Raw genomic sequence first — 23,677 nt, forward strand, 5'->3', positions numbered from 1 at the left:
AGATCTCACCCTCATCATGAACCATGTTACATAACTCTTTCATTCTATTTAATCTCTAAATATATCAAGAAAATACTTTTCTTGATGATTCGGTCTTTTCCAGATATTCTGGTAATTTGACAAATCAAGATCGTGTCATTACAATTTCTTTCTTAGAACATTAACTATGTTCATTCCGAAATGTATAGCTACGAATTCTGGACCATTATTCGTTTGACTTAAAGTCGGGAAGAGAAAACGAAAGCATGAAGCTCCGAAATATAATGAAAAATATAAAGCCCGAAAACAACTCCGAAATTACAAATCGTGTATATCAATGCGTATAGCAATATAAAGACACGGGAGAATGAAAAACAATATAACCCTAAGGTAATAGTAGAAGAAAATAACCTCCTCTGGTGGCAGATGAAAAAGAAGAATGAATGATATGATAGCCAAGAAAATATCAAGAATCAGAACTGGATGAAGCATTTTCACAAATCTTTTGAAAGTATGAAATGAGGAAGAAGATGTAGGAGTAGTGAAAATAATGAAACAGAAGAGGTCAATTTATAGCAAAATATCGGACGCAGCAATAGAGGCAGATTACGCATTTAATCAAAGAAAATCCTAATTTCCGCAAATTTCATAAAATCAAATCTTATTTAAATTATGAAGATTTTCTATTCCTTAAAATCCGGAAATCAATCGTTACTACATCAAGAGATAAGACGCATCTCTATTCTCCATTTTACTTGATTACGATAACTTCTCTCATACGCTTCGAGTAATTGGATTATTTTATCCATTTCACTTGACTATGAAAATGAAGATCCTTAAGGAAATTGGATCTTTATGAAAATATTTGATCTTTTGAAAATTCAATCTAACTTTTACCCTAGATAAGTTTTCCGGAATAACCCTTCACCGGTGTTGCAAAATATTTTTGTGGGTTTTGTGGGTTTCAGATTTGAAAATTTTAGCTCAAAACTTATGGTTTTGTGTCACCCACTTGCTAACCTTGTATTAGGAAAGCAACACGTCCAGTTTACTTGTCCCGTATATTACCTTTCGACAAACTACCGTCCGGTTGTAAAGGAAAGCGATGAACAAGAAACTGTTAAGGCAATGTCTAATGACATGCATTTGATTATGGTCTATATCATGTCGGATGCTAGTACTATCCTTTGTAGGAGCAATAGTAAGATCATCCTATAATTTTTTCGGTCTGGCACAAGGTCCTGTCTCCGACCATGCTATGCAACCACCGTTCTTACGGTTGACACCCGATTTGGTTCAGGTGACCTAATGAATTCCAGGTGAATTCCTAGGATTTTACGTTCAATGGTAATGAACGCATTGAAAATTGGTTTTCAGAAAACAAATCGGTTTGTATTTTTGATCAAAATATTTTCTCGTTCAAGCTCGAGTTTAGATATCATTGAATTCCATAAGTTTGTAATTCTCAATCTTTAAGGTCAATCTCAAGGATTGAGTAATATCAGTCTTAAAAGCTGATTTTTGATCTTTAAGGAGATTATCCTTTCTGGGGATCTGATTCATTAGTCTTATCAAGCTAATTTGCACGGTGCCCCCCATTGTACGAGATAAATCCTTCTCATGGTTAGGATAAATCTGACCACCTGGCGACCCTGTTTGATGCTGAGGTCTGTGAATTTCCTGCTGATTTTAGAGATGACTTATCTAGATTTTTCGTCAACCTACAGCTGGTCTGGACGACAATTTCTTGACCTAAATCAAGAAGCGCGTGTCTTTTTCGGAAGACTTTACTTCCTTTTAATGATGGAATTGATTCATCGTGTAGATTCATCTCTCTTTACAGTAAATCGGGTAAGACAGCTAATTTAGTCCAAAAAGCACCTGCAATAACTTTACAGAAACAAGTGGTAGATAGTTTTTAATTGAATAACTTGGTACATTCTCCCCACACTTGGCTTTTTTCATGCGTATTTTTATATCTTAAATAAATAAATTCAAGAGTTTGAGTTGTTTCTCAATTTATGTCCCTTTCGAGGTAACGATAATTTCGGTATTAACACCTAGTTTTCATCGTTCATAAATATGTATAAACATGATTTTGAATTCATTTAGTTGAAAATTTTTTAAAATTTTCACAAAATTTAGAAAATAAGCCAAGAATAGACCCGGGAGAATTTATAACCCTAATATCCCCACACTTGAGATCATGCAATGCCCTCATTTGCATGAAATCAGACTATAATTATAAATTCATGAGGGTGATTAGTGTAGAAAAGTGATTGAAAATACCCAGTTTGTAATTTCAAAGCTCGTTGAATGATAGATGGCGCGCCTCATCGTTCATTCCTTCTTGTTTTATCACAAATGTTTTTCTTCAAAAACGGTTGCTTTTCTGAACTGTTTGTTAATATTTGAAAATGCGTCTTTTACCCTAACTTATCATGCATTTTTATTAACGAGTTATGCACTAACCCGAACCCCTAATTTAACGTTAAGTGGGGTTAGACTTCCCCACACTTAGCTGACGACATGTGAAGTCGGTAGAATAAGTTCCACGAATTAGAATAGTGAGCCAGTTATTTACATCTCGGGTGGTATAAAATATATAAATGGGTTTAAAGTTTAGAACCACCCGATCGTCGCTACTTAATTCTTTTTTAAGTGTAGCTTTTACTAAATGGATATGTCTCTTTTCTGGTTCTTGGTCAAATGGATCGATATACACCGACATACTTATTTCTATAGGGTGGACAATTCCTAATATTTTCTTCCTTTTATTCTCGTGATCAAAGTTTTCACCTCTATTACCCGGTTGGGTAAAATCCGAGGTGTCATTATCTATTACAGCTCGTAGTTCATCTTCGGTAGATGACTCGTCTATTGAGAATATTGGGTTGGAAGGTTGTGTAATGGTGAAGTTCGGTTTGGCCTCGGGGGTAAAATTTTCAACGTTATCGTTTTCCCAAGAGTACCAATTTGTCACCCTTACTTCTTCTTCATCGTCCATTGATGGATTGATGATTTCGTCGGTAGAGGCTAATGTGTCATTATGTTGTGAAATTGGTAAGATTGAATAAAAAGTATCATCGGGATAGTTGGTGATTTCGGAGCTCTCGAATTCATCAAAATTCGATGATCTGAGATTTTCTTGCACACTACTCCTCAGATCAACAGCTGTATAATCTGATAGAGTTTCAACTTGCCTATTTACAAACTCTCTCATTTGTTCATTTTGAGCATGAAGTTCTTCGAGTTTGATTTTCATATAATCTAAAGAATTTTCAGACACATACTTTTCCTCGTCCTCTGGTTGTTGAGTTTGGATATATTCTTGGGAATAATCCCAATTAGAATTGTATTCCTCATAATCATTCCATTCAGGTTTATGGGTTCATAATTTTCCATAGGAACGTAATAATAACATTCCCATGTTGAGTGATAATCTCCACAGATTTCACAACCAATTATTATTTCGTCATTTGTGATCCAAGATTGACTAAACGAATTACCATCAAAACCCGTTTGAGAGTATTGATTTAATTGATTTTGGAGTTCAAAAAGAGTTTCCAAGGCCTTGTTTTCAAAATTTTCTATTTTATTGCGATGGCCAAATTTTAGCTACAATGTGGTGCATTCACTAATTATCCTATTAGTTATAAAATAGAAAAACTTATATAAGTTGTCCAATTAATAGACTTTTCTGATTTTTGCCCACGTTTCGAATAGCCAAAAGATGCAGCAGGAAGCCAGGACCCTTTAAATCGGAAGCCCACAACTTGCCACTAACAAATCCAACTATTACTACGAACCAGAAAATTTGGATGCCTATTAACTTAACCGCTTAAATAATTTTTCTTTCCGTTTGGAGAATTAGATAAGAAGTAGAGAAAATTTCTAAGTCCTAAAAACTAAAGCGTCGAGAAATAAGAAAGAAAAAGATTGCGCGTTGAAAAACGTCGAAAAATAAAAATAAGAAAGTAGCGCGTCGTAACTTAAAAGGTACTAAAATTTATAAACAGCGTCGCAAAATTCTAAAGCACCTAAATTTTAGTCTAAAGAAATAAGCACTTAAGGAATTTTACGGCAAATCCTAAAAATCTAAAAATAAAAACACTAACCTTAAAACTAGATACAAACGACAAAAATACAAATATTACGATTAAACAAATAAAAAGATACAAAAATAAAACTAAGCTTAAAATTGATAAAATTATTTATTTTTATAAAAATATTATTTTTATATTTATTTTATAAAAGTATTCAATTTTATATATATTAAAACTAATTATAATTAATATTACAAATTAATTAATAAAACTAAACTAATTATAATAATAATTAAGTAAATAGGGTTAAATAAAAAAATAATAAATAATAATTACTCCGTACTTAATGCGAATTAGGGTTTGTGGTGGCCTGACAAGGCGGCTCCGCGAGTCGCGGTTCCACCTGGCAACAAACTCCGCGAGTCGCGGAGATTTGAAATTAAAATGACAAGTTTCGTTTTTTTTAAATATTTATATTAATTAAATAAAACTTATATTTAAAAACTAAAATATAAATACTTTATAATTTTATAAATAGAAATCTAAAAAAAATAAATTTATATATATATTTTTTTCGATTTTTAATTTTTAAATTTTTTTTTTTAATATTTTTGGACACTTATAATAAATAAGAAAATATTTTTACGAAATAAGAAATAATATATTTTTACAAAAATATAGTTTTTCACCCGATCCCCGACAGTGGCGCCAAAAACTTGATGTTATGCGAGGGGTATATGAAATAGCATTAATTTTTATAACGAAAAACTATACAATTTACACAAGTTTTATTTATTTATTTACAGATGGGATATACCTAAACCTTGCTACAACACTATAGGTAGTGTACCTAATCGTAGAGTAGTATAGTTTTTAGTAAGTCTGGTTCGTTCCAAAGGAGACGACTTATTTTACACTATATTTTTAAACAATTATATTTGTACAAAATATATATAATTATATATAATAATATATAAAAGGGGGTTTTACCGTTTAATGACCGGTTTTTCGATTTTAAAACTTTAGTCACAGTTAAAACCTAATGTAAAATATTAAAAATAAATACAACTTAATTTTAAACGTAAAGTAAATAACGATAATGAAATTGCGATGAATAAAAGTGCGATAATTAAAAAGTACGATAATATACGATGACAATAAATAAAAGTGCGATAATTAAAAGTGCAATTAAATATGAAAATAAAGGAATTATGCTTATTTAAACTTCCGTATTCATGATGTTTGATGTGTTGATTTTTAGTTTATTCCCATGGGTTAATTGTTCTTTGTCCTGGATTATTCAATATGTCCGTCTGGTTTTTGTCCATAACAGTCCATCAGTCATAAATATAAAGTGCAAGTGTCCTCGTCAAATTATCCTTATACCCGAAGTCAAATATTCCAACTAATTGGGGACTTAAACTGTAACGAGGTTTTAATACTTTGTTTAATAATTACACCAGGATATCGACTGCGTGTAACCCAATGTTTTAATACTTTGTTAACAATTACGCCAAGTGTCCTTGTACATAATTTCACCCCTGTTTTAATAATTCCATAGACTATTAATCCATTCCCGTGTCCGGTAAAATGAACGATTATTCGTACATATAAATACCCCGCCCATCGTGTCCGATCGAGTGTAAATGGTTATTTATAGGTACGTCCAATTGTAAATCTTTATATTAAAATTAACAAACTATCATTTTGTTAAACAAATATAAAGCCCATTAATAGCCCATAGTCTAATTTCCACAAGTGTCGTTCTTTTGTCCAAACCCCAATTATGGTACAAAGCCCAATTACCCAATTTTAATATTTTTAGCCCAACATCATGATTACTTCGGCTCAAATAAGCATAATAATAACTTAAGTACGAGACATTAATTTAAAAAGGAGAACATAGCTTACATTGATTATTTATCGCGTAGTGTTACACGGACAGAGCTTCGACTTTAAAACCCGTAAAATAACCTTTGCATAACCCAAACTAACTAATAAAAAACTACCCTATACTATATATATATATATATATTATATATATATTTATTTATTATTTATTACAGAGTATTATTATTATTGTGTAAAAATATCGACAGAATGCTCGAGCTTTTATAGGCCATTTCTGAATTTTGCAGTTCCGCGAGTCGCGGCATTTTAAGCCTTCAAACTCCGCGAGTCGCGGAGTTTGATTTTCCAGCTCACATAATTTTGGATCTTTGATTGTCGACGTTATTAAATAATAATATAATATATATATAATTTTTAAGAATTATTTATATATTATATTTTATTTATGTGCATAGTTGACTTGTAATTTTTGCTCCGTTGCATTGCGCGTTGAGAGTTGACTCATGTCCCAGTTCCGGATTTTCGAACGTCCTTGCGTACTATTTTATATCATGTAATTTGCGTTTTGTAACTTGTTCTCTTGTCATTTTTAGATGTTTCTCATTAATAAATTGAACCTTTTGAATTGTATCTTGTACATTTGAGCTTTTTGGACGTTTGTGTCTTCAAATCTTCGTTTTCGCCTTTTGTCTTCGCACTTATTTATTTAAACAATTACAATGAAAATATAATATAATTACATATGAAAACCTATTATTTATGAGGGATATTGCTATGAAATATATGTTCCTTTTTAGCCTTATCAAATATCCCCACACTTAAACGTTGCTTGTCCTCAAGCAATACATAACTTGAAATAAAATCACACTTCACTCGAATCACTTTTTTATTCTCACACTTTATACATCAGTGATTTTGATACGGTGGTATAAACAATAATAGTGACGATAGAACCATGGTTAAAGGTGGGTGTGCCATCCACAGTTGCCTCGGGTTTAGGTCAACGACACTTGCAATCAAATAGCCGATTTACTTTTGGTTTCCAAAGCAAAGTGCACATTTGAAAGGCGGTTTACAGTCCCACATGACTATGAAAATGTAGATCCTTAAGGAAATTGGATCTTTATGAAAATATTTGATCTTTTAAAAATTCAATCTAGCTTTTACCCTAGATAAGTTTTCCGGAATAACCCTTCACCGGTGTTGCAAAATATTTTTGTGGGTTTTGTGGGTTTCAGATTTGAAAATTTTAGCTCAAAACTTATGGTTTTGTGTCACCCACTTGCTAACCTTGTATTAGGAAAGCAACACGTCCAGTTTACTTGTCCCGTATGTTACCTTTCGGCAAACTACCGTCCGGTTGTAAAGGAAAGCGATGAACAAGAAACTGTTAAGGCAATGTCTAATGACATGCATTTGATTATGGTCTATATCATGTCGGATGCTAGTACTATCCTTTGTAGGAGCAATAGTAAGATCATCCTATAATTTTTTCGGTCTGGCACAAGGTCCTGTCTCCGACCATGCTATGCAACCACCGTTCTTACGGTTGACACCCGATTTGGTTCAGGTGACCTAATGAATTCTAGGTGAATTCCTAGGATTTTACGTTCAATGGTAATGAACGCATTGAAAATGGGTTTTCAGAAAACAAATCGGTTTGTATTTTTGATCAAAATATTTTCTCGTTCAAGCTCGAGTTTAGATATCATTGAATTCCATAAGTTTGTAATTCTCAATCTTTAAGGTCAATCTCAAGGATTGAGTAATATCAGTCTTAAAAGCTGATTTTTGATCTTTAAGGAGATTATCCTTTTTGGGGATCTGATTCATTAGTCTTATCAAGCTAATTTGCACGGTGCCCCCCCATTGTACGAGATAAATCCTTCTCATGGTTAGGATAAATCTGACCACCTGGTGACCCTGTTTGATGCTGAGGTCCGTGGATTTCCTGCTGATTTTAGAGATGACTTTTCTAGATTTTTCGTCAACCTACAGCTGGTCTGGACGACAATTTCTTGACCTAAATCAAGAAGCGCGTGTCTTTTTCGGAAGACTTTACTTCCTTTTAATGATGGAATTGATTCATCGTGTAGATTCATCTCTCTTTACAGTAAATCGGGTAAGACAGTTAATTTAGTCCAAAAAGCACCTGCAATAACTTTACAGAAACATGTGGTAGATAGTTTTTAATTGAATAACTTGGTACATTCTCCCCACACTTGGCTTTTTTCATGCGTCTTTTTATATCTTAAATAAATAAATTCAAGCATTTTAGTTGTTTCTCAATTTATGTCCTTTTCGAGGTAACGATAATTTCGGTATTAACACCTAGTTTTCATCGTTCATAAATATGTATAAAAATGATTTTGAATTCATTTAGTTGAAAATTTTTTAAAATTTTCACAAAATTTAGAAAATAAGCCAAGAATAGACCCGGGAGAATTTATAACCCTAATATCCCCACACTTGAGATCATGCAATGCCCTCATTTGCATGAAATCAGACTATAATTATAAATTTATGAGGGTGATTAGTGTAGAAAAGTGATTGAAAATACCCAGTTTGTAATTTCAAAGCTCGTTGAATGATAGATGGCGCGCCTCATCGTTCATTCCTTCTTGTTTTATCACAAATGTTTTTCTTCAAAAACGGTTGCTTTTCTGAACTGTTTGTTAATATTTGAAAATGCGTCTTTTACCCTAACTTATCATGCATTTTTATTAACGAGTTATGCACTAACCCGAACCCCTAATTTAACGTTAAGTGGGGTTAGACTTCCCCACACTTAGCTGACGACATGTGAAGTCGGTAGAATAAGTTCCACGAATTAGAATAGTGAGCAAGTTATTTACATCTCGGGTGGTATAAAATATATAAATGGGTTTAAAGTTTAGAACCACCCGATCGTCGCTACTTAATTCTTTTTTAAGTGTAGCTTTTAGTAAATGGATATGTCTCTTTTCTGGTTCTTGGTCAAATGGATCGATATACACCGACATACTTATTTCTATAGGGTGGACAATTCCTAATATTTCCTCCCTTTTATTCTCGTGATCAAAGTTTTCACCTCTATTACCCGATTGGGTGAAATCCGAGGTGTCATTATCTATTACAGCTCGTAGTTCATCTTCGGTAGATGACTCGTCTATTGAGAATATTGGGTTGGAAGGTTGTGTAATGGTGAAGTTCGGTTTGGCCTCGGGGGTAAAATTTTCAACGTTAACGTTTTCCCAAGAGTACCAATTTGTCACCCTTACTTCTTCTTCATCATCCATTGATGGATTGATGATTTCGTCGGTAGAGGCTAATGTGTCATTATGTTGTGAAATTGGTAAGACTGAATAAAAAGTATCATCGGGATAGTTGGTGATTTCGGAGCTCTCGAATTCATCAAAATTCGATGATCTGAGATTTTCTTGCACACTACTCCTAAGATCAACAGCTGTATAATATGATAGAGTTTCAACTTGCCTATTTACAAACTCTCTCATTTGTTCATTTTGAGCATGAAGTTCTTCGAGTTTGATTTTCATATAATCTAAAGAATTTTCAGACACATACTTTTCCTCGTCCTCTGGCTGTTGAGTTTGGATATATTCTTGGAAATAATCCCAATTAGAATTGTATTCCTCATAATCATTCCATTCAGGTTTATGGGTTCATAATTTTTCATAGGAACGTAATAATAACATTCCCATGTTGAGTGATAATCTCCACAGATTTCACAACCAGTTATTATTTCGTCATTCGTGATCCAAGATTGACTGAACGAATTACCATCAAAACCCGTTTGAGAGTATTGATTTAATTGATTTTGGAGTTCAAAAAGAGTTTCCAAGGCCTTGTTTTCAAAATTTTCCATTTTATTGCGATGGCTAAATTTTAGCTACAATGTGGTGCATTCACTAATTATCCTATTAGTTATAAAATAGAAAAACTTATATAAGTTGTCCAATTAATAGACTTTTCTGATTTTTGCCCACGTTTCGAATAGCCAAAAGATGCAGCAGGAAGCCAGGACCCTTTAAATCGGAAGCCTACAACTTGCCACTAACAAATCCAACTATTACTACGAACCAGAAAATTTGGATGCCTATTAACTTAACCGCTTAAATAATTTTTCTTTCCGTTTGAAGAATTAGATAAGAAGTAGAGAAAATTTCTAAGTCCTAAAAACTAAAGCGTCGAGAAATAAGAAAGAAAAAGATTGCGCTTCGAAAAACGTCGAAAAATAAAAATAAGAAAGTAGCGCGTCGTAACTTAAAAGGTACTAAAATTTATAAACAGCGTCGCAAAATTCTAAAGCACCTAAATTTTAGTCTAAAGAAATAAGCACTTAAGGAATTTTACGGCAAATCCTAAAAATCTAGAAATAAAAACACTAATCTTAAAACTAGATACAAACGACAAAAATACAAATATTACGATTAAACAAATAAAAAGATACAAAAATAAAACTAAGCTTAAAATTGATAAAATTATTTATTTTTATAAAAATATTATTTTTGTATTTATTTTATAAAAGTATTAAATTTTATATATATTAAAACTAATTATAATTAATATTACAAATTAATTAATAAAACTAAACTAATTATAATAATAATTAAGTAAATAGGGTTAAATAAATAATAATTACTCCGTACTTAATGCGAATTAGGGTTTGGGGTGGCCTGACAGGGCGGCTCCGCGAGTCGCGGTTCCACCTGGCAACAAACTCCGCGAGTCGCGGAGATTTGAAATTAAAATGACAAGTTTCGTTTTTTTTTTAAATATTTATATTAATTAAATAAAACTTATATTTAAAAACTAAAATATAAATACTTTATAATTTTATAAATAGAAATCTAAAAAAAATAAATTTATATATATATTTTTTTTCGATTTTTAATTTTTAAAATTTTTTTTTAATATTTTTGGACACTTATAATAAATAAGAAAATATTTTTACGAAATAAGAAATAATATATTTTTACAAAAATATAGTTTTTCACCTGATCTCCGGCAGCGAGGCCAAAAACTTGATGTTATGCGAGGGGTATATGAAATAGCATTAATTTTTACAACGAAAAACTATACAATTTACACAAGTTTTATTTATTTATTTACAGATGGGATATACCTAAACCTTGCTACAACACTATAGGCAGTGTACCTAATCGTAGAGTAGTATAGTTTTTAGTAAGTCTGGTTCGTTCCACAGGGAGACGACTTATTTTACACTATATTTTTAAACAATTATATTTGTACAAAATATATATAATTATATATAATAATATATAAAAGGGGGTTTTACCGTTTAATGACCAGTTTTTCGATTTTAAAACTTTAGTCGCAGTTAAAACCTAATGTAAAATATTAAAAATAAATACAACTTAATTTTAAACGTAAAGTAAATTACGATAATGAAATTGCGATGAATAAAAGTGCGATAAAATAAAATTGCGATAATTAAAAAGTACGATAATATACGATGACAATAAATAAAAGTGCGATAATTAAAAGTGCAATTAAATATGAAAATAAATGAATTATGCTTATTTAAATTTCCGTATTCATGATGTTTGACGTGTTGATTTTTAGTTTATTTCCATGGGTTAATTGTTCTTTGTCCTGGATTATTCAATATGTCCGTCTGGTTTTTGTCCATAACAGTCCATCAGTCATAAATATAAAGTGCGAGTGTCCTCGTCAAATTATCCTTATACCCGAAGTCAAATATTCCAACTAATTGGGGACTTAAACTGTAACGAGGTTTTAATACTTTGTTTAATAATTACACCAGGATATCGACTGCGTGTAACCCAATGTTTTAATATTTGTTAACAATTACGCCAAGTGTCCTTGTACATAATTTCACCCCTGTTTTAATAATTCCATAGACTATTAATCCATTCCCGTGTCCGGTAAAATGAACGATTATTCGTACATATAAATACCCCGCCCATCGTATCCGATCGAGTGTAAATGGTTATTTATAGGTACGTCCAATTGTAAATCTTTATATTAAAATTAACAAACTATCATTTAGTTAAACAAATATAAAGCCCATTAATAGCCCATAGTCTAATTTCCACAAGTGTCGTTCTTTTGTCCAAACCCTAATTATGGTACAAAGCCCAATTACCCAATTTTAATATTTTTAGCCCAACATCATGATTACTTCAGCTCAAATAAGCATAATAATAACTTAAGTACGAGACATTAATTTAAAAAGGAGAACATAGCTTACATTGATTATTTATCACGTAGTGTTACACGGACAGAGCTTCGACTTTAAAACCTGTAAAATAACCTTTGCATAACCCAAACTAACTAATATAAAACTACCCTATACTGTATATATATTATATATATATTTATTTATTATTTATTACAGAGTATTATTATTATTGTGTAAAAATATCGACAGAATGCTCGAGCTTTTATAGGCCATTTCTGAATTTTGCAGTTCCGCGAGTCGCGGCATTTTAAGCCTTCAAACTCCGCGAGTCGCGGAGTTTGATTTTCCATCTCACATCATTTTGGATCTTTGCTTGTCGACGTTATTAAATAATAATATAATATATATATAATTTTTAAGAATTATTTATATATTATATTTTATTTATGTGCATAGTTGACTTGTAATTTTCGCTCCGTTGCGTCGCGCGTTGAGAATTGACTCATGTCCCAGTTCCGGATTTTCGAACGTCCTTGCGTACTATTTTATATCGTGTACTTTGAGTTTTGTAACTTGTACTCTTGTCATTTTTAGACGTTTTTCATCAATAAATTGAACCTTTTGAATTGTATCTTGTACATTTGAGCTTTTTGGACGTTTGTGTCTTCAAATCTTCGTTTTTGCCTTTTGTCTTCGCACTTATTTATTTAAACAATTACAATGAAAATATAATACAATTACATATGAAAACCTATTATTTAGGAGGGATATTGCTATGAAATATATGTTCCTTTTTAGCCTTATCAATAAACGTTAAAGCTTAGTTACTAGGGTGCTCAATCTTGTAGAATATTTTGATAAACGTTTCTGGATGAAACAACTGAAATCTTGTGATCCACCTTTATATACAGATTATACGAAACATTAAAACTATGAACTCACCAACCTTTGTGTTGACACTTGTTAGCATGTTTATTCTCAGGTTTCCTAGAAGTCTTCCGCTGTTTGCTTAGATATTAGACAAGCTATGTGCATGGAGTCTTACATGACATATTTTTCAAGGAAACGTTGCATTCACCAAATCATCACCATGTATCTTATTTTGACTGCATTGTCAACGGAAGTACTGTTGTAAACTATTATTTATGGTGATTGTCTATATGTAGAAATCATCAGATGTCGAAAACCTTTGATTTAAATATTCATTTATGGTGTGCCTTTTCAAAAGAATGCAATGTTTACAAAACGTATCATATAGAGGTCAAATACCTCGCAATGAAATCAATGAATGACGTGTTCTTCCATATGGATTTGGAGCGATCGTCACAATATTTTTGGGACTGGGAATACATGCGCTGCTTTTATAAATGCTTTACGAAATAGACACAAGTACTGAAAACTACATTCTATGGTTGAATTATCGAAATCGAATATGTCCCTTTTTATTAAGTCTGGTAATCTAAGAATTAGGGAACAGACACCCTAATTGATGCGAATCCTAAAGATAGATCTATCGGGCCCCAACAAGCCTCATCCAATGTACCGGATGCTTTAGTACTTCGAAATTTATATCATGTCCGAAGGAGGATCCCGGAATGATGGGGATATTCTTATATGCATATTGTGAATGTCGGTTACCAGGTGTTCAATCCATATGAATGATATTTTTGTCTCTATGCATGGGACGTATGTTTATGAGAAATGGAAATATGAAATCTTGTGGTCTATTAAAATTATGAAATGATTATTTATGTTAAACTAATGAACTCACCAACCTTTTGGTTGACACTTTAAAGCATATTTATTCTCAGGTACGAAAGAGATCTTCCGCTGTGCATTTGCTCATTTTAAAGATATTACTTGGAGTCATTCATAGCATATTTCAAAAGACGTTGCATTCGAGTCGTTGAATTCATCAAGATTATTGTTAAGTCGTTGATATTCTGATATATTATGAAATGTGATGCATGCCTGTCAACTTTCGATGTTGTCTTTCAAAAACGAATGCAATGTTTGTTAAATATATCATATAGAGGTCAAGTACCTCGCGATGTAATCAACTGTTGTGAATCGTTTATAATCGATATGGACTTCGTCCGGATGGATTAGGACGGGTCATGAAACTAGTCATCCTGAACCAGCTTCTAATAGATGAAATGTCCCGTTCTTATTGATTAAAAACGTTCCATATTAATTGATTTCGTTGCGAGGTTTTGACCTCTATATGAGACGTTTTTCAAAGACTGCAATCATTTTTAAAACAAACCATAACCTTTATTTCATAAATAAAGGTTTAAAAAGCTTTATGTAGATTATCAAATAATGATAATCTAAAATATCCTGTTTACACACGACCATTACATAATGGTTTACAATACAAATATGTTACATCGAAATCAGTTTCTTGAATGCAGTTTTTACACAATATCATACAAACATGGACTCCAAATCTTGTCCTTATTTTAGTATGCAACAGCGGAAGCTCTTAGTATTCACCTGAGAATAAACATGCTTTAAACGTCAACAAAAATGTTGGTGAGTTATAGGTTTAACCTATATATATCAAATCGTAACAATAGACCACAAGATTTTATATTTCAATACACATCCCATACATAGAGATAAAAATCATTCATATGGAGAACACCTGGTAAACGACATTAACAAGATGCATATATAAAATATCCCCATCATTCCGGGACACCCTTCGGATATGATATAAATTTCGAAGTACTAAAGCATCCGGTACTTTGGATGGGGTTTGTTAGGCCCAATAGATCTATCTTTAGGATTCGCGTCAATTAGGGTGTCTGTTCCCTAATTCTTAGATTACCAGACTTAATAAAAAGGGGCATATTCGATTTCGATAATTCAACCATAGAATGTAGTTTCACGTACTTGTGTCTATTTTGCAAATCATTTATAAAACCTGCATGTATTCTCATCCCAAAAATATTAGATTTTAAAAGTGGGACTATAACTCACTTTCACAGATTTTTACTTCGTCGGGAAGTAAGACTTGGCCACTGGTTGATTCACGAACCTATAACAATATATACATATATATCAAAGTATGTTCAAAATATATTTACAACACTTTTAATATATTTTGATGTTTTAAGTTTATTAAGTCAACTGTCCTCGTTAGTAACCTACAACTAGTTGTCCACAGTTAGATGTACAGAAATAAATCGATAAATATTATCTTGAATCAATTCACGACCCAGTGTATACGTATCTCAGTATTGATCACAACTCAAACTATATATATTTTGGAATCAACCTCAACCCTGTATAGCTAACTCCAACATTCACATATAGAGTGTCTATGGTTGTTCTGAAATATATATAGATGTGTCGACATGATAGGTCGAAACATTGTATACGTGTCTATGGTATCTCAAGATTACATAATATACAATACAAGTTGATTAAGTTATCGTTGGAATAGATTTGTTACCAATTTTCACGTAGCTAAAATGAGAAAAATTATCCAATCTTGTTTTACCCATAACTTCTTCATTTTAAATCCGTTTTGAGTGAATCAAATTGCTATGGTTTCATATTGAACTCTATTTTATGAATCTAAATAGAAAAAGTATAGGTTTATAGTCGGAAAAATAAGTTACAAGTCGTTTTTGTAAAGGTAGTCATTTCAGTCGAAAGAACGACGTCTAGATGACCATTTTAGAAAACATACTTCCACTTTGAGTTTAACCATAATTTTTGGATATAGTTTCATGTTCATAATAAAAATCATTTTCCCAGAATAACAACTTTTAAATCAAAGTTTATCATAGTTTTTAATTAACTAACCCAAAACAGCCCGCGGTGTTACTACGACGGCGTAAATCCGGTTTTACGTTGTTTTTCGTGCTTCCAGGTTTTAAATCATTAAGTTAGCATATCATATAGATATAGAACATGTGTTTAGTTGATTTTAAAAGTCAAGTTAGAAGGATTAACTTTTATTTGCGAACAAGTTTAGAATTAACTAAACTATGTTCTAGTGATTACAAGTTTAAACCTTCGAATAAGATAGCTTTATATGTATGAATCGAATGATGTTATGAATATCATTACTACCTCAATTTCCTTGGATAAACCTACTGGAAATGATAAAAATAGATCTAGCTTCAAAGGATCATTGGATGGCTTGAAAGTTCTTGAAGCAGAATCATGACACGAAAACAATTTCAAGTAAGATTTCCACTCGAAATAAGATTGTTATAGTTATAGAAATTGAATTAAAGTTTGAATATGATTATTACCTTGTATTAGAAAGATAACCTACTGTAAGTAACAAAGGTTTCTTGATCTTGGATGATTACTTGGAATGGATTTAGAAAACTTGGAAGTAAACTTGCAATCTTGGAAGTATTCTTGATTTTATGAAACTAGAACTTTTGGAATTTATGAAGAACACTTAGAACTTGAAGATAGAACTTGAGAGAGATCAATTAGATGAAGAAAATTGAAGAATGAAAGTGTTTGTAGGTGTTTTTGGTCGTTGGTGTATGGATTAGATATAAAGGATATGTAATTTTGTTTTCATGTAAATAAGTCATGAATGATTACTCATATTTTTGTAATTTTATGAGATATTTCATGCTAGTTGCCAAATGATGGTTCCCACATGTGTTAGGTGACTCACATGGGCTGCTAAGAGCTGATCATTGGAGTGTATATACCAATAGTACATACATCTAAAAGCTGTGTATTGTACGAGTACGAATACGGGTGCATACGAGTAGAATTATTGATGAAACTGAACGAGGATGTAATTGTAAGCATTTTTGTTAAGTAGAAGTATTTTGATAAGTGTCTTGAAGTCTTTCAAAAGTGTATGAATACATATTAAAACACTACATGTATATACATTTTAACTGAGTCGTTAAGTCATCATTAGTCGTTACATGTAAATGTTGTTTTGAAACCTTTAGGTTAACGATCTTGTTGAATGTTGTTAACCCATTGTTTATTATAACAAATGAGATGTTAAATTGTTATATTATCATGATATTATGATATATAATATATCTTAGTATGATGTATATACAGTTAAATGTCGTTACAACGATAATCGTTACATATATGTCTCGTTTCGAAATCATTAAGTTAGTAGTCTTATTTTTACATATGTATTTCAATATCTTAATATGATTCATATGTACCTAGTAAGACGTTGTTATAACGATAATCTTTATATATATCGTTTTCGAGTTTCTTAAATTAATAGTCTCATTTTTATGTATATAACTCATTGTTAAAATACCTAATGAGATACATACTTATAATAAAATTATGTTAACTATATATATAACCATATATATGTCATCGTATAGTTTTTACAAGTTTTAACGTTCGTGAATCACCGATCAACTTGGGTGGTCAATTGTCTATATGAAACCTATTTCAATTAATCAAGTCTTAAAAAGTTTGATTGCTTAACATGTTGGAAACACTTAATCATGTAAATAACAATTTCATTTAATATATATATAAACATGGAAAAGTTCGGGTCACTACATTACCTACCCGTTAAATAAATTTCGTCCCGAAATTTTAAGCAGTTGGAGGTGTTGACGTATCTTCTGGAAATAAATGCGGGTATTTCTTCTTCATCTGATCTTCTCGTTCCCAGGTGAACTTGGGTCCTCTACGAGCATTCCATCGAACCTTAACAATTGGTATCTTGTTTTGCTTAAGTCTTTTAACCTCACGATCCATTATTTCGACGGGTTCTTCGATAAATTGAAGTTTTTCGTTGATTTGGATTTCATCTAACGGAATAGTGAGATCTTCTTTAGCAAAACATTTCTTCAAATTCGTGACGTGGAAAGTGTTATGTACAGCCACGAGTTGTTGAGGTAACTCAAGTCGGTAAGCTACTGGTCCGACACGATCAATAATCTTGAATGGTCCAATATACCTTGGATTTAATTTCCCTCATTTACCAAATCGAACAACGCCTTTCCAAGGTGCAACTTTAAGCATGACCATCTCTCTAATTTCAAATTCTATATCTTTTCTGTTAATGTCAGCGTAGCTCTTTTGTCGACTTTGGGCGGTTTTCAACCGTTGTTGAATTTGGATGATCTTCTCGGTAGTTTATTGTATTATCTCCGGACCCGTAATCTTTCTATCCCCCACTTCACTCCAACAAATCGGAGACCTGCACTTTCTACCATAAAGTGCTTCAAACGGTGCCATCTCAATGCTTGAATGGTAGCTGTTGTTGTAGGAAAATTCTGCTAACGGTAGATGTCGATCCCAACTGTTTCCGAAATCAATAACACATGCTCGTAGCATGTCTTCAAGCGTTTTTATCATCCTTTCACTCTGCCCATCAGTTTGTGGATGATAGGCAGTACTCATGTCTAGACGAGTTCCTAATGCTTGATGTAATGTCTGCCAGAATCTTGAAATAAATCTGCCATCCCTATCAGAGATAATAGAGATTGGTATTCCATGTCTGGAGACGACTTCCTTCAAATACAGTCGTGCTAACTTCTCCATCTTGTCATCTTCTCTTATTGGCAGGAAGTGTGCTGATTTGGTGAGACGATCAACTATTACCCAAATAGTATCAAAACCACTTGCAGTCCTTGGCAATTAGTGATGAAATACATGGTAATCTTTTCCCATTTCCATTCCGGGATTTCGGGTTGTTGAAGTAGATCTGATGGTTTCTGATGCTCAGCTTTGACCTTAGAACACGTCAAACATTCTCCTACGTATTTAGCAACATCGGCTTTCATACCCGACCACCAAAAATGTTTCTTGAGATCCTTGTACATCTTCCCCGTTCCAGGATGTATTGAGTATCTGGTTTTATGAGCTTCTCTAAGTACCATTTCTCTCATATCTCCAAATTTTGGTACCCAAATCCTTTCAGCCCTATACCGGGTTCCGTCTTCCCGAATATTAAGATGCTTCTCCGATCCTTTGGGTATTTCATCCTTTAAATTTCCCTCTTTTAAAACTCCTTGTTGCGCCTCCTTTATTTGAGTAGTAAGGTTATTGTGAATCATTATATTCATAGATTTTACTCGAATGGATTCTCGGTCCTTCCTGCTCAAGGCGTCGGCTACCACATTTGCCTTCCCCGGGTGGTAACGAATCTCAAAGTCGTAATCATTCAACAATTCAATCCACCTACGCTGCCTCATATTCAGTTGTTTCTGATTAAATATGTGTTGAAGACTTTTGTGGTCGGTATATATAATACTTTTGACCCCATATAAGTAGTGCCTCCAAGTCTTTAATGCAAAAACAACCGCGCCTAATTCCAAATCATGCGTCGTATAATTTTGCTCGTGAATCTTCAATTGTCTAGACGCATAAGCAATCACCTTCGTTCGTTGCATTAATACACAACCGAGACCTTGCTTTGATGCGTCACAATAAATCACAAAATCATCATTCCCTTCAGGCAATGACAATATAGGTGCCGTAGTTAGCTTTTTCTTCAATAACTGAAACGCTTTCTCTTGTTCATCCTTCTATTCAAATTTCTTCCCTTTATGCGTTAATGCAGTCAAGGGTTTTGCTATTTTGGAGAAATCTTGGATGAATCTTCTATAGTAACCAGCCAATCCTAAAAATTGACGTATATGCTTCGGAGTTTTTGGGGTTTCCCACTTTTCGACGGGTTCGATCTTTGCTGGGTCCACCTGGATACCTTCTTTGTTCACTATGTGACCGAGGAATTGAACTTCTTCCAACCAAAATGCACACTTTGAAAACATAGCGTACAGTTTTTCTTTCCTCAATACTTCTAGCACTTTTCTCAAATGTTCTTCGTGCTCTTGATCATTCTTTGAGTAAATAAGTATGTCATCAATGAAAACAATGACAAACTTGTCAAGATATAGCCCACACACTCGGTTCATAAGGTCCATGAACATAGCTGGTGCGTTAGTCAATCCAAACGGCATAACCATAAACTCGTAATGACCATAACGCGTCCTAAAAGCAGTTTTTGGAATATCATCCTCCTTTACTCGCATTTGATGATATCCAGAACGTAAATCGATCTTTGAATAAACCGACGAGCCTTGTAGTTAATCAAATAAGTCGTCAATTCTCGGCAGTGGATAACGGTTTTTGATTGTAAGTTTGTTCAACTCTCTGTAGTTAATACACAACCTAAATGTACCATCCTTCTTCTTGACAAACAAAACAGGAGCTCCCCATGGTGATGTGTTTGGTAGAATGAAACCATTTTCTAATAGTTCTTGCAGTTGGCTTTGCAGTTCTTTCATCTCGCTGGGTGCGAGTCTATAAGGAGCACGAGCTATTGGTGCAGCTCCTGGTACAAGATCTATTTGAAATTCAACAGATCGATGTGGAGGTAGTCCCGGTAATTCTTTCGGAAATACATCGGGAAATTCTTTTGCGACGGGAACATCATTGATGCTCTTTTCTTCAGTTTGTACTTTCTCGACGTGTGCTAGAATAGCATAGCAACCTTTTCTTATTAGTTTTTGTGCATTCAAATTACTAATAAGATGTAGCTTCATGTTGCCCTTTTCTCCGTACACCATTAAGGGTTCTCCTTCTTCTCGTACAATGCGAATTGCATTTTTATAACATACGATCTCTGCTTTCACCTTCTTCAGCCAGTCCATGCCAACTATTACATCAAAACTCCCTAACTCTACTGGTATCAAATCAATCTTAAATATTTCGCTACCCAGTTTAATTTCTTGATTCCGGCATATATTATCTGCTGAAATTAATTTACCGTTTGCTAATTCGAGTAAAAATTTACTATCCAACGGCGTCAATGGACAACTTAATTTAGCACAAAAATCTCTACTCATATAGCTTCTATCCGCACCCGAATCAAATAAAACGTAAGCAGATTTATTGTCAATAAGAAACGTACCCGTAACAAGCTCCGGGTCTTCCTGTGCCTCTGCCGCATTAATATTGAAAACTCTTCCGCGGCCTTGTCCATTCGTGTTCTCCTGGTTCGGGCAATTTCTAATAATGTGGCCCGGTTTTCCACATTTATAACAAACTACATTGGCATAACTTGCTCCGACACTACTTGCTCCGCCATTACTCATTCTGACACCATTTGTTCCTTTCGTTCTGTTAACCCCTGGTCCGTAGACCTCACACTTCGCCGCGCTATGACCATTTCTTTTACACTTGTTGCAAAATTTGGTGCAGAACCCCGAGTGATAATTTTCACACCTTTGGCATAGCTGCTTCTGATTGTTGTTGTTATTGCGGTTGTTATTGTTGTTGGGATGATTGTTGTAGTTGCTGTTGTTGTTGTTGTTGTTGTTGGGCCGTTTGTTGTAGTTGCGATTGATGTTGCGATTGTTGGGATAATTGTTGCGATTATTATTGTAATTGCTGTTGTTGTTGTATTGGTGATTCTTATCACCGTTTTCCTCCCACTTTCTTTTGACTTGCTTCACATTGGCCTCTTCAGCCGTCTGTTCTTTAATTCTTTCCTCAATCTGGTTCACTAGTTTGTAAGCCATTCTACATGCCTGTTGTATGGAGGCGGGCTCGTGTGAACTTATATCTTCTTGGATTCTTTCCGGTAATCCTTTCACAAACGCGTCGATCTTCTCTTCCTCATCTTCGAACGCTCCCGGACACAATAGGCACAATTCTGTGAATCATGTTTCGTACGTGGTAATATCAAATCCTTGGGTTCGTAACCCTCTAAGTTCTGTCTTGAGCTTATTGACCTCGGTTCTGGGACGGTACTTCTCGTTCATCAAGTGCATGAATGCTGACCACGGTAGTGCGTAAGCATCATCTTGTCCCATTTGCTCTAGATAGGTATTCCACCATGTTAACGCAGAACCTGTGAAGGTATGCGTAGCGTACTTCACTTTGTCCTCTTCAGTACACTTACTTATGGCAAACACCGATTCGACCTTCACGGTCCACCGTTTCAATCCGATCGGTCCTTCGGTTCCATCAAATTCCAAAGGTTTGCAGGCAGTAAATTCTTTGTAGGTGCATCCTACACGATTTCCTGTACTGCTAGATCCAAGGTTATTGTTGGTATGTAGCGCAGCCTGTACTGCGGCTATGTTTGAAGCTAAAAAAGTACGGAATTCCTCTTCATTCATATTCACGGTGTGTCGAGTAGTCGGTGCCATTTCCTTCAAAATAGTCAAATGGAACAAGTTAATCATACAGAATATTAAGAGTAGTTAATAGTATTTCGTAGCATAATATGAACTCATTTATAAAAGCTTTTTCTTCATATTAGCATTTTATAAGTTTAAATTCGGGTAGTACCTACCCGTTAAGTTCATACTTAGTAGCTAATATACAATTCAACTACTACAATTCTATATGAAAAATTGATTATAATAATATTTCATGTTCAAACTTTTATACAATATTTTACAAACTTACAATACCGCTTATTTTACATAAAGCATGAAATATAGCACACAATAACTTTGATACAAGATAGATGTGAAGATAATTCTAGCTAGTACACAAGTCGTTCAGCAAAGGCAATAAAGACACGTAATTCATACGTCCAGAAACAAGTCATGCATTCTGGTTTTACTAGGACTACTTCCCATCCTTGGTCTTGTGGAACATAACCGTTATGGCCGTTGATAAGACAGCGTGTTGTAACATCGTCAAAGGGACGAGGGTTACGTAATGACCAACAGTCTCGTAATAACCTAAAAACCTCATTTCTTACCCCAATTACCGACTCCGTCACTTGTGGGAACGTTTTGTTTAATAGTTGTAGCCCGATGTTCTTTTTCTCACTTTGGTGAAAAGCGAACATTACTAACCCGTAAGCATAGCATGCTTCTTTATGTTGCATGTTAGCCGCTTTTTCTAAATCATGAAGTCCTATATTCGGATACATTGAGTCAAAATAATTTCTTAACCCGTTGCGTAAAATAGCATTTGGGTTCCCCGCAATATATGCGTCAAAGTAAACACATCGTAACTTATGGGTTTCCCAATGTGATATCCCCCATCTTTCAAATGAAAGTCTCTTATAAACCAAGACATTCTTGGAACGTTCTTCGAATGTCTTACAAACTGATTTCGCCGTAAATAGTTGTGCCGAAGAATTCTGACCGACTCTAGACAAGATTTCATCAATCATGTCTCCGGGTAGGTCTCTTAAAATATTGGGTTTTCTATCTATTTTGTGTTTTTATACTGTAAAATAGACAAGAGTTAGATTCATAAAAAAAAATACTTATTAATACAAGCAATTTTTACATATATCATAAAGCATAAGCACACTATATTACATATATTACACCACACGAATACAACTATCTTATTTCGACTCGCTCGTTTCTTCTTCTTCGGTTTTGGTTCGTTTTGCCAAGTTTCTAGGGATATATGATGTTCCCCTAATACGAGCTGTCGTTTTCCACAACGGTTTAGAAAAACCTGGTGGTTTAGAGGTTCCCGGGTCATTGTTACAACTTAAGGGCTTCGGGGGTTGACGATACATATAAAGTTCATCGGGGTTGGAATTAGATTTCTCTATTTTTATGCCCTTTCCCTTATTATTTTCTTTTGCCTTTTTAAATTCAGTTAGGGTAATTTCTATAACATCATCGAAATTCTCGTCAGAATCCGATTCATCAGAGAATTGGTAATCCTCCCA

The sequence above is a fragment of the Rutidosis leptorrhynchoides genome, chromosome 2 (assembly GCF_046630445.1).
Source record: "Rutidosis leptorrhynchoides isolate AG116_Rl617_1_P2 chromosome 2, CSIRO_AGI_Rlap_v1, whole genome shotgun sequence".
In the NCBI taxonomy this organism is placed as follows: Eukaryota; Viridiplantae; Streptophyta; class Magnoliopsida; order Asterales; family Asteraceae; genus Rutidosis; species Rutidosis leptorrhynchoides.